Source organism: Mustela nivalis, assembly GCF_964662115.1.
Source record: "Mustela nivalis genome assembly, chromosome: 2".
NCBI lineage: Eukaryota > Metazoa > Chordata > Mammalia > Carnivora > Mustelidae > Mustela > Mustela nivalis.
The window spans coordinates 12994107-13011941 of record NC_139021.1 but is presented as its reverse complement, the minus strand read 5'-3'; the positions used below and the strand labels follow the sequence as shown (position 1 = coordinate 13011941).

Below are 17835 nucleotides of genomic sequence, written 5' to 3'. Positions count from 1 at the left end.
AATGCATTTAGGTCTTAGTTGCCTCCGGCTTACCAGCTATGTGACCTTGGTCAACTTGTTTTGATTCTTGGATCCTTGGTTTCCTTTCCTATAAAATGGGAATAATAATACCAAGCCTCTCCTCCTAAGGTGTTTGGGAAGGTTGGATGAGTATGTGCCTGTGACTTGCTTAGCCCGGAGCCTGGTCCTGGGGACTGCTCAGGAAAGGTCAGCTGTTAGTTCTGGAATGCTCTGGCAGCCCCAACAGGTCCCTAAAGTTGAGTCAAACCATGTGCAGGATAGCTTCTCAAGCTGGCTGCCTCTGGCTTTTGGCAGGTAGGTACATACTTCGGACTCTTCGAAGTCAGAAGGGACCCATCCAAGCTTGTCATTTGACAGATGACAAAATCAGGCTCCAGATGGTGAGTCGCTCTTTTGGAATTTTCTCACTGTTCCGATTTGCTTGGAAAAGGAAGAACACACACGAAAGCATGTGTGCACAGACTAGATCTGGAAGGACGAGCAAAGAAGTTGAGACTAGCGGCTGCGGCAGAGGAGGCCAGTGGGCCTTCTGGGGTCGCAGGGAAGCTTAGCATTGATTCTAAGACTCTTTCCATTCTGTGGAAAAGATTTACCATGTGCACATATTCATTCTTCAATGAATAAAAATCAAGTTCTTAAAAATCCACCAGGTAGGGGCACCCGGGTGGCCCAGTTATTAAGCGTCTACCTTTGGCTCAGGTCATGATCCTGGGGTCCTGGAATTGAGCCCCATGTTGGGTTGCCTGCTCAGCGGGGATCCTGCTTTTCCCTTTCCTACTCCCCCTGCTTGCGCTCCCTCTCTCTCTCTCTTTCTGTCAAATAAATAAAATCTTAAAAAAAAAAAAATTCTGCCAGGTGGCAAAAAAATCTTTGAATGCTATCCTGCTTGCTTCCTGATGCAATCATAACAAGCTCTTAGGAGTATTCAGAAATCTGTTAGTTTCATAGCTGTCCATCTGAACTCATGTACCCGAATCCCAGACTGGAAAGCTTTCTTTTAGTCCCACCGACAGTCTGCTTTCCCCTTGCTGGCCTTCTTCCCTGCCTTCCAGAGTCTGCCAAGCCAAGTCTGGAGTCTTAAACACCCCTGGTCCCCAGGCAGCTGACCACCCCTGTGTCCCTGTGTGCCACCTTCTCGGGTGCACTGTGTGGGGGAGCCCTGGGCCAGACTGAGCAAGCCTGATGCTGGAGGCCTTGGCCTCCTCCCACCCCACCCCCTCCCGGCACAGGCACCTCCCAGTGCAGAAGGAAGAGTCTGTGCAGCCTGTTCCCTATCCTCCTTTGAACCAAGCCTTGTTCCAAGAATTTCAGGGCTGCCTTGCTCGTATGGCAGCCTTGAGCTGCTCCCCCAGGCCCCATGCACGGAGTTGGCAGCTCCCTGGAAAAATGTCTTTCCCCCCTTTTTTCTGGCATGAAGTGTGGATTTCCTGCCCCGCCCCAGACCCTGCATCTCAGGGGTCCTTTGAGTTGAGTCCTGAATGAGCCTCTTGCTCTGCAGCCTTGGATGGTGGGGGATGGCGGGGGGGAGGAGAGGGTGGGGAGCAGGAGCAGAAGGCCTGAAACCCCGATCTTCCCCCATCTCCAACACCTTTGATCTTCATGCTGGCCTGAGGCCCCCCCTCACCCCGTTTCTCCCAGGGGCACGGTCAGGGCTGGGGAGCCAGATTGTTAGCCCTGAGTTAGCCTCCTCTCTCTCTGGAGGTCTCCGTTCACTGGTGAGCGGTTTTTTGTTTTTGTTTTTGTTTTTTTTTCCCCTACGCAGTGACCAATTTAGGACACCTTCTGTTTATAGGCCCATTTTTGTTTATCCATTCAACTCGAAAATAGCCATATTGATCCCACGGTGGGGGGCTGGGCAGGGGGTGGTGAACCTTGTCGCTGCTTGGATGGGGCCCTGCATTAGCCTGAAGGCTGGTAAGAAGGGCCAGTGCTTTCTGGCCATTAACGCCCAGGCACATTTCAGCAGAGCCGCGCCAACTTCCTCCCCTCTTTATTCGCAAAGTAGACCTCAGGCCCAAGGCGTTTTCCTGTGTCGAGTTCCTTGTACAGATGAAGGAAACTGAGACACAGGGCAGCTGTGCCGTTCCTGAGGGAGAGACTGTGAGGTTCTGGGGAGGTGAGTCCTTATCACTGGTAACAGCAACAGTAACGACCGTACAGATAATAGTAAGTGGCGGCAGCGGCCCCACAGTGTGGGGCTTTGATTCTCCTCCGGTGGCTTCTCCTCTCTTCTGCACTGGCAGCGCCAGCCCTCCGGTGTTTGTATTTCTCCTTGGCCAGCAACGTATTTTGAAATTTAAATGATAAAGCAAACAAGCCCTGTTTTCATTGAAGCTTTAGAAAAACTTGCGGGAAACCTCTGCTCATTGGCTTTGGGAGCCAAGATAGGCCAAGTTTCCCTTTCAACGTGGGCAGAGACGGACATGAAGGACAGTCCATCCGTGGAGAGTGAATGACCGCATTCATCTTGATTAAGCTCAGTGAATTAACGAAAGGATGATGTATGTTCTACCAAACTCACCCTTTTATGTATGTGCTTGTGGCCAATTTGTCTTTGCTGGAAATGGAAAGCTGACAAGATGGGCTATTTTTTCCTGTTAAAAATAATTACATGCCAGATGCCGTTCCAAGTTCTGCGCCTCAACCAGTTAAAGATTTTTGGATCTTTTGCCCAGAATGCCTGTTCAGAGGTAAGCTTGTTAGCATCAGAGCCAAGTATAATAATAATGATTCAGGTCAGGGACTACAAAGGACTCTGTGATGAGCAAAAAAATAATTATTGCATATAATGAAACCTTTTAAATATATAGAGAGATGGGGTGGTCCCAGCAAGAGAAATTTATGTTGTAGCCGTGGAGGTAATAAGCCTCCACCCGCCTTCGAGCTTGTTCTTAGAAGAATTTCAGAGGCAGTTCCTCTCTCGCTGTTAAGCAGAGCTTCCCAGAAACCCTCGCGGATAGAACAGCTGCCAAGGGCTTTAAAAGAGCAGGCCTCGAGGTGTTGCTTCCAAGCCTCCTTTTTTGGGTGGGGGAGCCTGTGTTGCCAAAAGAGGGTGGCTGCCCAGCCTGGTGTGAGGAACCTATTTCTAGAGTCTAAGTTTGGATCTCAGCTCTGCCACTCATCAGCCTGGGTCCTCTCTGCCCACCTGTAGAGCCAGAACCGGAATTCCACCTTGGCAGGGTCGGGGCACAGGCTGTGGAGAGTACTTGCGCGGTGTTGCCTTGGTCTGCTTAGTGATGCTGTGACTGGTGACCACAAACGACGTCGTTTGCAACAGCAGATATTTATTCTCTCAAGGTTCTGGAGGCTAGAAGTCCAAAATCAAGGTGCCATTAGGGCCACGCTCTCTCAAAAGGCTCTGTGGAAGAACCTTTCTTTCCTCACCCCTCCCTAGCATCTCGTCCGCTGGAAATGCTGGGCGCTCCTCGCCTCTCGGTACCGCGATTCCAGCTCCTGCTTTCATCGTCCCGTGGTCTGCTCCCTGAGTGTGTCTCTGTGTACACGCCTCCTTCTATAAGGGCGCCAGTTGCTAGAGCTGGGGCCAACCCCAACCCAGGGTGACCTCATCTTTACAAATCAATCTGCAGAAGATCCCCAATTTCCAAATAATAAGATCATGTTCTCAGGTTCTGGGGACACATGAATCTCTGGGACACATTATTGAACCCAGTAGACACGCCTAGCACACTATTGAAGATAACATCCCAGACAGATGACAGCACCTGCTGTTTTTATGACTGTCACCTAACGGAGGTATGGATAGATGCTTCTCAAGATGGGAGCAAGCCTGGTTACTTTAGGAGCAGAAGGAAGGCCACATGGCAGACGCTGAGTGAGGGGGGTGGCTGGACTGGAGGGTGGCAAGGACGCAGGACGGGGTCAAGCAGCTGGCTAGCTGGGGGGTGGCCGAAGAGCTGGAGAGGCCGCTTGCTTCATTCCACCTGAGAGCGCTGGTCTCTTGGGCAAGTGATGGCCCCAGTACGTGGGCAGAAGAGGGTGCATTCTGGATTCTGACCCTGTGTTTGTTCTCTTGCGTCTTTGGGCTTTGGTCTCTGCCTTGCTGTGTCACTTGGGTTGAGAGGGATGAGGAGAAGGGAGAGTGCTTTAGCGTCTGTGAGAGCAAGCCTGACCCCAAGGCCTGTGAAATGAATTGTTTCTATGACCTCTGTGTGAAATGAATTGTTTCTATGTGCAATGGATTGTTTCTATGACCTCTGTGTGTGAGTCCTGGCTCTGTAGCCTGCTAGTTGCACCTAATCCCCTGAGCCCTACTGTGCCTGGGGGAATACTGCTGGCCAGGACTGCAGGGGTGGTTGAGGGATTTGGGTCAGATTCCACAGGGCAGTTTTGGTCAATAAGCAGGCATTCCATAATCCTCTCTGCTTTAGGACAATCCTGCCCTAGGACTCAGAGGGATTGCCTGCATTCTTGTCCTGAGACTGGAATGCTGTGCAATGACAGTGGCCCCAGGGGAGTGTGAGCCTCTCCCCATCCTGCTCCCTGCTCCCAGCCCCACTGACCCGATAGTGCCGGTGCCCTTCTGCCAGCTGGACCTAGGTCCCTCTTACCATCTCTAGCTTGGCCTGGGCCGCCCCAGCTGGGGCAACTGGACAGCAATGCCACAGGCAGGGTATTTTCTAGAAACAACCTATGGGTCTCAGGATCACACACGGCAGCAAGAGTTAGAGTCCACGGGGCCCTGGATGGATACGAAGACAGTCCCTTGGGGGGACACATCGGTGTGTCCACTGATACTATCAGTCGTCTTGCTCAGTGCTTCTCTGATGGCGGTGGCCTTCAGAACCGCATGGCAGTCTTGTTGAAGTCCAGACGGCTGAGCCCCACACCCGGGGGTCTAGAACTGAGTCTCTAACAAGCTCATGGACCAAGGTTGAAGGAAGTCTGTCTCATTCGGAGGACCATAATTTAGTCCAGTCCCTCCAAAGTCCTGTCCTCTCTGCTTCTGATGCCACTGTCCCCATCCGGGCCTCCCTTACCTTTCAGGGCCCGCATGCAGGATCTGCCTGCCTGGGCCCCTGCTTCTACCGTGGCTCCTTCCCTGGGAGCCGGCAGAGCCTGGCCGTGTGGCCAATGGAAGCCCTCCCCAGTCTAATCCCTATTCCTATGAGGCCCTGCCTGCCTTCAGCGTCTTTTTTTTTTTTTTTTTTTAATAAATACTTTATTTGTTTGACAGAGATCACAACTAGGCAGAGAGGCAGGCAGAGAAAGAGAGAAGGGGAAGCAGGCTCCCCGCTGAGCAGAGAGCCCGATGCGGGACTCCATCTCAGGACCCAGAGATCATGACCCGAGCGAAAGGCAGAGGCTTAATCCATTGAGCCACCCAGGTGCCCCCTTCTAACCTCTTCTGGGTGCTCTCCCTCCCAGGACCCTGGCATTTGTTAGTTCCCGTTCACCCTACTCTGCCACAGGACCTTTGTATGCCTGCTGGTCACTCGTCCTGGAACGTTCCTCCCCCAGCTCTTTGAAAGGCTGGCTTCTGTTCATCCCGACCTTGGTCACCTCCTCAGACCATCCCTTCTAATAGGCCTGTTCCCCAGACTTCGTTATTCTCAGTCACTGAGTGCTGCTGACTTCTGCTGTGGCATCAATCACAGCCTGGAAAAAAATTTTTTTTTTGATGTATTTCACTTCTTTTCTTTTAAAATAGAAATAAACACACTTATTGGTTTTGTTTATATCATAATTATTTTAAATTAACATATACTGTATTATCTGGTGCAGATCTGTGATTCATCAGTCTCACACAACACCCAGTGCTCACCACAACACACAGCCTCCCCATGCCCATCACCCAGCTGCCCTGTCCCCTAACCCCTGCCTCACTCTGGTTTTGGTATGGCTGTGCTAAAAAACGGGGCTTTGTCTGTGACTTGGTCCTCCTTAGTTCTCTGTGTTGTCTGATGTGTTGTCGGTGCCTAATATTCTTGAATGAAAGAAAAGTGAATGAAGGCTTTGCTGCAGCCTGCCGAGGGCCGGAGGAAGGCTGAGCCCCGCGGCCGGCGTTGGGAGTGACTTCACTGTGGAAGAAAGCAGAGCTCCCTAGCCCCAGAGGCTGGCCATGATGGTCACAATGCTACGTGCTGATAATGAAATAATAGCTTGTGCAGCTCTTGTTCTATGTGCACTAAGTCTCCGTTGTATGGAGGAGTGCCCTCTTCTTAACCCAGAGAGGCTGGGAGACCACACGTTATAAGCGGGAAGTTTGCGTCCGAACCCGGGCCCCACGTCTGTGTGCTGAACTCCTATGCAACACTGAGGGAGGCTGTGCTGGGCTCGTCCTCTCACTCGCTCCCTTTCACAAACCTCCAGCTGGATGGCCCGGGGTCGTGGGGAGTTCCAGTTAGGGGGGGCTCCAGTTAGGGGGGGTTCCAGTTAGGGGGTCTTCCCCAGCCTGCCTCGCACCGGAGAGTGTGGACTGTAGTGCGTGGGCCAGAAGCCAGGCCTCCCGAGGTGAGTTATTTGGCTAGAGCTCTTTGGGGTCTTGTTCCGTTTCACAGCTGACAAAGGCTTCCCTCTCCTGGGTGGCCCTCTGGTGCCCGCAGGAGGGCCATGGATGAACAGACGCTGAACATGGGCACTGGGGGTCTGGTTGGGACCAGCAGATGGGACAGTCGAGGCTGGAGGCCCAAGCCTTGCTGGTGAAGGACTGTGGGGCTTCCAGCAACACTTCCAGCTTGAGAGAATAGGAAAAGGTTCGGGCGGGCCTCCGCTGCTGCCACTGACCCTCTGTCCGTGAAGCCTGTGTTATTTTGGATACTGGAAGCTAAGGGGACGCTTAGAAACTTCCAGATGGCTTCATGAACCATTGTTGGAAAACAGACTTTTGGAAAGTTCTTCTGATGTATTGTTTTTAGGAGGCTATGGATAACTTTAATGCACGTTATTTCTGTATCATTTCCTTGGGGTTTCTGTGTTAATTGTTGTGTTTTATTAAAGAGGAAAAGAGAGTTCATATTGATTGGGCCACTCCCACGTGTGGGCTGAATCATTCCTTTAACTTTCGTCAGGCTGTTACTGAGTGATCCTACAGAGGCAGGGGCAGGGGGCTGGTATCCCTTCTTTACACACGAGGGATGCCTTTTGGGACGGGGGCTGCTTGCCCAGAGTCGGAATTCGAACTGTCCCCACATTCATAACCTCAGGGCTGCCACATGTGAGCAGTCCACGTACTGCTTCCTTGACTTAATCTGCTATTTTGGGTGGAGTTGTGGATATCAGATGTAATTCAAAAGGGGTGTGGCTGTTTGTGACTTTACAAAATATGTGTGTGCGCCCAACACGTATATAATTATATATATTGTCACAGTTTGCATGGAGAGTAAGGGTGGTCCTCTGCAAAGCAGTTGTCATGGGGAGCGGTGGACAGATGCCAGCTCTGCGGTCTGTGCTCAGCAACTGTTGGGCACATGTAGCTTGAAGATGTGTCATTTGGAAGAGTGTTGAGGAGTTAAAGTCATATAGGTCACACCATAGGGTGGGCAAAAACAAGGTCTGACTTGATCCTAGTAATAATAACAGCTTCTGTTAATGAGCACTTATTACCTACCAGGCACTATTCTGGGTACTTTTTGCCAACTAACTGATTTCATCTTCATAACAGCTCAGTATTTCAAATGCTGTTAGCACTATTCCCATTTTACAGATGAAGAAGCTGAGGCACAGAGAGGTTGACCAACTTGGCTCAAGGTCACCCAAGTAATAAAAAGCAGAGCTGGGATTTGAACCCAGGCAGTGAGACTCCAGGACCAGCCAGGACTGCTTGGTTCATAGACCAGGGAGGGGCCTCCTTCTCTTGCAGGTGTTATAAATAGGCTCTGAAAGTCAAGCACAGAGAAGGGTTTGTTCATTTATTTAAGGAATGTTCCTGAGTGTCTTTATGGTTTGTTAGACACTGTGTTGCGTGAGGGGGTTAGAAAGAAAATAAAAGGGGATCATAAGCAGCATCTCTGTTCGATGTCTGCTCTCCTCCTATGCACGAGGATGCTTTCCTCCTCCTTGAGGTGGGGCCAGACCGCGGCCCTGAACTGAGTGTGAGCAGAACTGTGTGGCTTTCAATGGCAGCTCTGAGAGCTGTGTGTTGGGCAGGCAGAGGGTTGTGGATGGTGGCTGCCTGGCCTCCTGGCCACAGGACGAGGAGGACCCTACTGACTAGAGCCCCCGGTGGCCCCATGATGGATGGACATGTAGCATGAGCCTGAACTTACCCTGGAGCCTTGAGGCCAACTGTGACATTGGTTTGACCCAGCCTGGTCCGCTCTCAGAAATCACAGTCAAGAGAGGCGCTCCTGTGTGTTTTTATAGTGGGACCACAATGGGGACAAATGTTTAACTTCCTGAAGTGATGGCATTTATTGAAAACCACAGGCACGTGCACACACCATTCCATCACCTTCATGTCCTACCCAGCTTCCGTCTGTCGTCATACCCCCTCTGGACAGAGCTGGTGTCCCTCTCAGTGGAGACGAGTCCTCTTTCCCTTAAAAGGCCGGTTTCTCAAACTCGTGAACTCTCTGCCCAAAAGATTACAGAAATAGGTCCTTGAGAGTGACTAAATATATTTGGTGTTTTTCTAGCTTGGAACTTGATTCCCCACTCCACCCCACATATGCATGCCATTGAAAATAATGCATTGGAAACTCACCCCAGCATTTACCCTTCAGAAACGTAATGACAGCTTCCTTTTTTTTTGGCTCTGTTCCTTTTTGCTTTGTGCCAGGCCTTCCACAGGCAGGGTATCGGATTTTCAGGGTAGTCCTGGGAAATTTAAAGACAGATCTCCCCGTTTTATGGGTGAGGAAACTGAGTCCTCAGAGATGGCAGGTTCCTTGCCCAAAGGTCGTGCAGCCGGGGAGGGGCTCAGCAGGGATGTGATGCCGTCATGCCTGATTCCAGCCTTGCTGTTGACTCTCGTCATCCTTTGAAGGCAGCACAGGACACAGAGGAATCCAAGCACCCACGTCAAATCCGACGGCTACCCAGGCTCCCTTGCACATCCTGCTGAGGTCGGCAGACATCTGGATTCTGCGGGCTGGTGCCGAAGGTCTAGGGGAGCCCTTTTGTGCATTCAGATACCAGGAGGGACTTCCCAGTCAGGTAGGACAGCTAGCTAATGTGCAAGGCATGCAGGCTCCCATGTGCTCCAAGTGCAGGGTCTGCCTGACTAGGCTGGAACTGGAGGATGCTCCTGAGGGGGGACGGGTGTGTCCTTGTGTTGGTCAGCATCTTGATCCCCAGCACCTAGAGCAGAAACTGGCGTGCGGTCGGCCCTTAAGTACTGGTCGATTCTCTGATGGTCATAGCTAGTGAGCGTTGCCTTATAAATGTCCATTAACAGATTCATTTGGCAAGTATTAAACATTCATGTGACCTTGCTCTAGGAACTGGGAATGTAAGAGTAAGACAAAGTTCTTGCTCTGAATGGAGCTTAAATCTAGAGGGGGAAGGAGTTAGGGTATGTTAGGGAGTAATTCGTGCTCAGAGAAAGATACCGCCAAGAGAGAGGACTCATGGGGGCAGGCTTTCAGAGGCATGAATGCAGAGGAACCAGGGGAGCAGCTAGGGAGCGAGGGCAGACAGAGAGCCCTGGAAACACCCAGGTTGGTCACGAGGTGGTTGGGCAGGTCACGGTCCTGATGGCTCAGCTGAAGAGGGTTTAATGAGGGGCTGTAGACAGAGGTGTGGGAGGCATCAGGCAGGCACAAACCTGGGAAGGCAGGGGGAGGATAGTATTGCCAGAGCCAAGGAGGAGGACCCGCTTGGCAGACCACCTGCTGTGTGGAAGGAGTCCCATAATTCCTACCCAGAGCTTTTCCTTAGCCCACCCTTTGACCTCCTGCTAGTGCCTCCCATTGCCTGAGCTCAACTGATGGCCCAGGGCATCTGGGCGTTGATAGAGCCCCTAGGTGTGTGCTTGTTGGGCACAGAGTTGGATGGAGAAGGGCAGACACTGGATTGGAGTTGGGGAAAGGACCAAAGGAGGGTACCCAGGGAGTGAGGAGGTCCTGTGGCTGGAGGGGAGTGAGCAGATGGGGAAGGAGAGGAAGCGAGGCCAGGGAGGCAAGGAGGCCACACAGCCTGGGGCCTTTGGGTGGTATTTGGAGGGAAGTGGGAAGCCCCTGGAGGGTTGGATCGGATATATTTAGTGTCACAGTTACTGCCATCGGACAGTGGGTGTGGACAGGGGTCCCTTAGGAGGAGTGCTGGGACCCCTGAACCACCCCCTGGGAGGAACCGCCCCCCACCCCAAATGAGGCATTTGCCTGGTCTACGTGCTGTGGCCCTGCCAGCCCATAAACGACAGGAAAGAGAAAGGAGCAGTGAGTCTCAAAAGAGGATATTCTGGAACTCTTGATAATCAGATCCCATTGTAAAGTCACGCTTTGAGTTACAGCATTGTAATCTTTGTTCCAGTGGAAAACTTTTACAGACTGTCCCCGGCGAGCCCTGAATCCTGTTTGGTTCTCCAGAAGGCCTTAAAATAGGGTGGAATGCGGGGAGACGGGCTCTGAAGGGTCAGAGGTCGTGCTCACTGCATGGGCCACACCTTGGTGGGACAGCCCTGGCCGCGGGGACTTTCTCATGGCTGGACTTCGCAGAGCAAGGCACACAGAGGGTTTCTGGTGTGGTCGAGTTCCCGGAAGAAGCTGCTGTAGCAGGAGGCTGGGACAGCCCAGTCAGGCACGAGGCCTCGCCTGGCATCTCAGGCCCCACTGTGCTGAGTCCCCCGTGCTGAGCTGGTTCTCACAGGATGCCCAGGAGTGGGAGGGCACCCCTGTAGGCCCCAGGCCCGTGTCTAGTGGGACTGTGAGTGGAGAGAGAGGCCCAGGACTCCCAACAGCTTCCAGTTCTGTCCCATTCTACCCCTGTGACCAAGTAGACCAGAAACCCTTCATGGCTTGGACCCCTTCCCCCAAGCTTGCTCTGGAAATGGTGGTTGGGCCTCAGTCTCCATCCTCTAAAATGGGGACAATATATCTCAAAGGACTATTGGGAGTGAGGCAGGGCTCCTGGCACATAGTACATGCTCTGTAAATTCCCTTCCAAGTCAGAATTAGAGCTTTCTCTGTCTCTCGTTGACCAGCTGGAAAGGGAGACAGATACCACTAGCTCCCTTTGATAGAAGTTCAGATGTCTGATGTGGGATCTATGTCGATTCCAGGTTTTGGCCCCACACTGTATGTCACTATACAACGATTTCATACCCTATTGTCTGACCAAAGATGTACAACTGTATGTTTATTTGTGAAGGCATGAAAATGGATTTTTACATTATGTTTAAATGGCTTATTATTATTGCATTTTTTTCATTATTTGTCTTATTATTATTTATTTTTTAAGTTGTATGCCCTTTAAACTTCTGTGGAGTGGTTTATGTTTAGATTCTTGGAATTTTTTGTCTTTTTTATTACCTTTTATCCATTTTGGTTCATTCATTCATTTGTTTTTTTAGGTAGGCTCCATGCAGGGCTCAGACTTACGACCCTGAGATCAAGACCTGAGCTGAGATGGAGAGCTGGATGCTCAACCGACTGAGCCAGCCAGGCATCCCTATCCATTTTCGGTGTTTAAGACAAAGACTAAAACACTGTTTTGCCCTTTGATGGGACTCTGCTCTGCATTTGTTAATGCCCTGCTCTGTCTGTGTCTCTGGAGCACAGAGCGCTGCTCCCAGGCCCATCCTCAGGCCCCATGGAGGTCATCTGTTCCCTCTTTCCAGAGAGGGCCAGGCTGGCCTTGCAGGCACTAGTGTGCATTAGCTGTATCTTTGCTTCAGAAAAGACCTGGTTTGTCCCCAAGCTAATTAATCAGTCTTAGAACACTGACATCTTGATCCAGCTTGGTCACTAGAGAGTCACAGAACCTCGCAGTCTTTCCCTGAGTACCAGGAGAAGTTGCACTAGGTGGCCTCCGGTGCTCTGCCCAGTTCCAGACTTCCTAGAATTCATACAGCAGAGAGCAGGTGTCCCAGCCCAGAGGACCAGGCCAGAATCCTCTCTCTGAAACCTTCTGTGACAGGCCCTGGAAGTGCCCTTTCCCCTAAAGGTGAGCGCCCCAGCTTCCTGTCCTGCAGAAGCATCAGGAGGGACCTCGCCCACCACTCTGGCTGTGAGGACAGAACGGGTGGACAAATTGGAAGGGGATCGTTATGGGCCAGGTGTTTATAAATCAAACCCTTTGTGAGTGGCACTTGCTTTTTTTATAAGCGGTCGGAATCCCTTGTTGTCTCCGGCTGTCTAGATGTGCTCACATGGTAGTTGGTGCAGATGCCTTGAGAAAAGGTCCTTCCTTTCCAAAGTATGGCCTCAAAGGGCTCCTCTGCCTTCTAAAGCTGCTAAAACCTGGGCAGGGGATTCTCCATATGCCTCACGGTTCCTTTGGGAGCCTCCTGGCTGCTAGATTATCCAGTGTGTCTGCACTATTAAAGGCTCTATTTGCATCGGTTCGCTGAAGTGGGTGCCCTTGTGTATGGGAAAGCTGCTGGGGAGGGTGGTCCTGCTGCAACCTCATGCAGCGTCTGAAATAGTAAGTGTGAAGCCCTCAGGAGAGCTGAGGCTGCCATTCCTCGAGTGTACTTTCGGGTGCTCGTGCTTTGAGCATCGCCCGTTTCTCCCCTTTCTCTTGCCCATGAGGCCTTCTGAACACAGCCCCACCCATGTTTTACAAGCCACGCAGCCCTCCTGCAACCTGTAGTCCTCTTCAGTTCTTAAAGATGCAGCTCAGGTGCCACTTCCCCCAGGAAGTCCTCCCGGACTTCCAGATTTAGGACAGGCTGCCACAGCTGCCTGTGTTGACCATGAACAGAGCCTGTCTCATCCACTAGCATCAGCACGTCTGTCTCACCTGCTAGACCGAACTTCGTAGGGATGAACCTCCAGGTCTTCGATGGTGCCTGCAACCTATCAGGTACTTTGAGTGGGAAAAGCTTTCTTAAAGGAGATAGAATTGGAATTGAGCCCTTTGTAGGGATAATGAGAGCAGAGGACACAGTGTGTATGTGTGTGTGGGGGGGCACTGGAGGCTGAAGCAAAGGCGCTTCATTGTGGATCCCGATATGGTTCCTTTCTGAAGCGCTGACGGTCGGAGGGAGAGGGCTGGTGGACTCTAAGCGTGGAGATGGCGGGCTAGGCTGGCTGGCTGATGTGCTCATAGCCTGAGGGAGGAGTGGTTTGGGGTCCCCAAGGAGAAGAAGGACCCCCCCACCCCGGGCTTTTGGGCTGGTAGTCCTCCAGAATACTAAGATTGTGTCTTTGTATTGGAGGGGAGACGGTGAAGGTGGGGAAAGGGAGGAGGAGGTTTCAAAGCACTTGAGAACCTTGAGCCAGGTGTGTGCTGAGGGGGAGAGGAATGGATGGACAAGTATCTCCCTGGAGTATAGAAATTTAAGAGCACCAGCCCTTGACCCTAAGCCTATATACATACAGCTGACTCAACACTGCCATTTCTACCCACCAGATGAGGTTGTGCAAGTGATATGACCCAGTGCACTCCAGAAGCTGGCAGGAACATACATAATTCATCAGATATGCAGATGAGCTGCCCAGGGTATCTCTGGTCTTGGGGAGAATTCTTAGTCGACCTGAGATATTTACAGAACAGAATGTTCATTTCCCCATCCACAGTCTTAAGGCCTGGAGCAGATTTATGCATATGGGAGAGATTTCCAAAGTGGATGTTTCTCTGGTATTTGTGGTTTTCTCTCTTGAACACAACTTGAGGAAAGGTCACTCCTGTTTATTGAAACCACCTTGAATTTCTGAAACCCTGCTTTTCAGGGCTGCCTTGGCTTTGCCGACCACTTTGGGGACTGGGGGTGGTCCTTTATCAGAGATGCCCTGAGAATCACCCAGCGGGGACCCCTTCCAAGTGCACACCCCAGACTCCACTCAGGACTGGGAAGTACATTTTCTTAGGGTTCTTCAGCTGATCCAGGCTTTAAGCTGCTGAGCTCAGTGGTCTAAAAGCAGGAGTCACATTGAGAGGCCTGCAGAGTGTAGAGAAAGAAAACGAGGTTGGGACATCCCCTCCACTTTACACTGTAAGAGCCACTTGTGTGGCTGGGTTGGCGTCCGTGCTGCCTTTGGTCCCACCTGCCCTCTAAACAGACCCCACAGGTTCTTCAGGTCTCCTGCAGTCTCCCCCATGGGAGGCTTCTTCCCGCTGAGAACCTTTCCTTCCTGCATGCCCCTGCAAGTGACACATGGTACTTGGAGGTCTCGGCTGAGTCTCACCTTCCCTCCAGGCCCGAGCCACAGCCGAGTCGTCCTTCTTACCCTGACATGCGTCCTGCTTGCCTCCTCAGGCTGCTGGCTTCCTTGTCGTGGCTGGAGCCCAGGCAGTGTGTGTCTGGGTAGCACCCACAGGTGCTGGCCCATGGCTAAGGGGACAGCTGATAGGTGTATGGCGCACAGCTCTTCAAGAGGAAGATAGTTCTGGAAAAAGGAATCTCAAATGGTACTTAAACAGATGATCTGCCCAGTCATAAAAAGGCAAAAGTGCCCCTTGCCCCTCTTAAAATTGTCTAACTTGCAAGATGATGATGTACTTTGTGGTAGATAGAGCCACGAAGAAACACACACCACTGAGAGAATGCAAGTGTTTACAGCCCTTTGGGAGGGTTTGCTGGCCTTCTCCATCCAGGTAAGCCCTTTGACCCAGGGACCTGGCATTGACATATAGCAGTTCCCCCTTTATCTGCTGGAGACACGTTCCAAGACCCCCAGCAGATGCCTAAAACCCTAGTGCCAAACCTACGTAGACTGGGTTTTTCCTATACACACTTACCCTGGGATCAAGTTTAATTTATAAATTAGGCATAGTGCGAGAGTAACAACAGTGACTAGTGGTGAGATGCAACAGTTCCAGTGATAGACCGAAACAAGAGCTAAGTGAACGTGAGCTCTCTCTCCTTGCCTGGTACTCATCCTTCTTGTGACCACGTGAATGATAAGATGTCTGCATGTTGCGATGAAGGGAGGGGAAGAAGCAGGCATTCTGACATTGTGTTAGGCTACTGTTGACCTTCTGATGGTCGGTCCAAAGGAGGATCATCTGCGGTCGGACTGCGGTTGGTCGAAGGTAATAAAACCCTGGAAGACAAAGCAGTGGGTCAGGAGGGCTCCCGTGTTTCCCCTAGAGATACACCTGCAGATGGCGTGAAATGAACCATGCTCACTAGTCTTCATTTTCCTTCCGTAACAGTTTTACGGTAGCAAAAGGTCGAGTGAGATGCCCGTGAGCCAAAGGCTGTCGCAGTAAATGATGGCCAGTTGTCCGGCGGACTGGATGTGGATAGGGAAACAATGGCTTTGCGCACGATGTGGGCAGATCTTTTGCACAAAAGCAAAATGCAGAATAGCAAATACAGCTCGCCACCTTTTGTGGAAGAGGCGAACCTGTATGGGAGGAATGTAAGGGCTTATATGTGCCCAAATGCTGTAAGGATCTAGAAACCAACTCGGTGGCTGGCAGCCTGGGTGTGTGTGGGAGAGCCCGGCCGCAGGTGGAAAGGGACATGAGGGGGACTTCTGGCTGTGTCTCTCTGTGTGCTATTTGAATTTTGAGCTGTGTTGAATGAATTAATCTATCCTACATTTAATTTAAAATGTCCATGACCTTCTTGTGGTTAGGCTGGGATTATCAGTTTTGGGGAGGACAACCACAGTGGCAGAGTGCCATTTCTTATTCCATCATTAGCATCAACACGGCTTCTACAAATCCCACTGGGGGGGGGACTTACAAAATACTTTGATCAGTACGCCTCAAAACTGGCAAGGTCACCAAAAAAACAAGGAAAATCTTAGGCAGCCAAGAAGAGCCTAAGGACATATGAGGACCCAATGTAACATGAGACTGGGTGGTCTCCTGGAACAGGAGGACATCAGAATTCTAAGAAAATCTGAATCCTGTGTAGACTTCAGTTCATAGTATGTGTCAGTCTTGTTCATTATTTGATGAGAATCCTCACATAAAATGATGATAGTAGGGGAAAAGGGGGAGGGAGTATAGGGGAACTCTGTACTATGCTCACAATTCCCTTGTAAAATTGTAAACTATTCTAAATATTTGTTTGTTTAAAAGTAAGTGGTGGGGGAGCACCTGGTGGTTCAGTAGGTTAAGTGGCTGCCTTCGGCTCAGGTCATGGTCGCAGGGTCCTGAATCAAGCCCCCTGCGTGTCGGGCTTCCTGCTCAGTCGCAATCCTGCTTCTCCCCCTGTACAAACCCCGCCCACTTGTGCTCTCTCTCTCAAATGAATAAATAAAAATTTCTAGAAGATTTTATTTATGTATTTGACAGAGAAAGAGAGAGAGAGGTAGTGAGCACAAGCAGGAAGGAGGGGCAGAGGGAGAGGGAGAAGCAGACTCCCCACTAAGCAGAGAGCCTGAAGTTGGCCTCCATTCCAGGACGCTGGGATCATGACCTGAGCCGAGGGCAGACCTTTAATGGCCTTAAACACCCAGACACCCCTAAAATCTTTAAAAACAAACAAACAAACAAAATAGTAAGTAATTGGCTGGCTCAGTTGGTAGAGCATGTGACTAGTGATCTCAGGGTCATGAGTTCAAGCCCCTCACTGGGCATAGAGATTACTTCATTTAAAAAAAAAAAAAATTAAAGGAAATGGGAAAAAATTCATGGCCTCATTTGATTCTCTCAATAACTCATGAGTTATTTCTGTCTTACAGATGAGAGACCTGAGGGTCAGAGAGGTTGCAGATGTGCCCAGGTGCCCACAGCTGGTACACGGTGGGAACCTGCGCATGGCATAGCCTGCAGGCAGGAAGGTGCCACGCCAGCGTGGAGGGGACCTCTGGGGTGTTGCTGGACACCAGAGGTGGAGTGAGGTCCTCGCTCAGTGTGTGGATGTGGGGTTGGAGACACAGCTGGAGGTCTCATGCCAGGCTCGCCTCCCCTCCCTGCCCCCAGCAGATTCTGAGTTGCTGGGTAAGTAACGGATGGCCAATGGTCTCATTCCCTGGGCCAGTCCCGATTGGCTGGTGACTGCTGGGAGCTGCCCTGGCTCAGCAGGAAGTGTGCGTGATCATTTATGAGGTTTTCAAAGATGAGGCAAGGGAGGGAGTTGGAGAACAGGCGGCAGATGACCACTGAGATGGGGGGGGGACCCTGGGTGGGTTTAGCCCGGCCGAGGTGGACCCGTGCTGTACCAGGCCGCTTTCTGTCTCTTTCCATAGACCTTCTTAAGGTCTCTGTGGTGGGCTCAGGGTGGTGAACCCGGAGAAGCCAGGGGTGGAAACGTTTCTGGGCTCCCTCTAGGCTTGAATCCTTGGAGTCTCTGAGGCTAAGGCAGAACCTGAAGCCTAGCCACCTTTCAGAACAAGGCGTTCCAGGGAGGTGGAAAGACTGGTTCTCAATCAGATAAAGGTAGGATCCCGAGGAGACTTCCAGGGCCCTGTCCCAGGGCACAGTGGTCATTGTCCCCAAGAGGTTTCTGTTGTCACATTCTTGGCTGGCTGGCAAGGTAAAGGGAGTAGAAGAAGAAACAGGGACACTGGAAAATAAGAAAGGAGTAGGACTATGTGCGTGTGCATGTGGGACTACAGGCTTGGGGCTGTGTGTAGGCTGTTGGGGATCAGAAACTTTTTTTTTTTTTTAATATTTTATTTATGTATTTGACAGTGAGAGATCACAAGTAGGCAGAGAGGCGGGCAGAGAGAGAGGAAGGGAAGCAGGCTACCTGCTGAGCAGAAAGCCCGATGCGGGGCTCGATCCCAGGACCCTGAGATCATGACCTGAACCGAAGGCAGCGGATTAACCCACTGAGCCACCCAGGCACCC

At 51.3% G+C, this 17835-nt stretch overlaps 1 long non-coding RNA gene across 9 annotated transcripts in view; it reads left to right on the top strand.

Annotated features, from left to right (window-relative positions):
• LOC309859192 overlaps positions 1-17835 on the top strand; it is a 223321-nt gene that overhangs the window by 22651 nt on the left and 182835 nt on the right. The gene's annotated exons all lie outside the window — the stretch shown is intronic.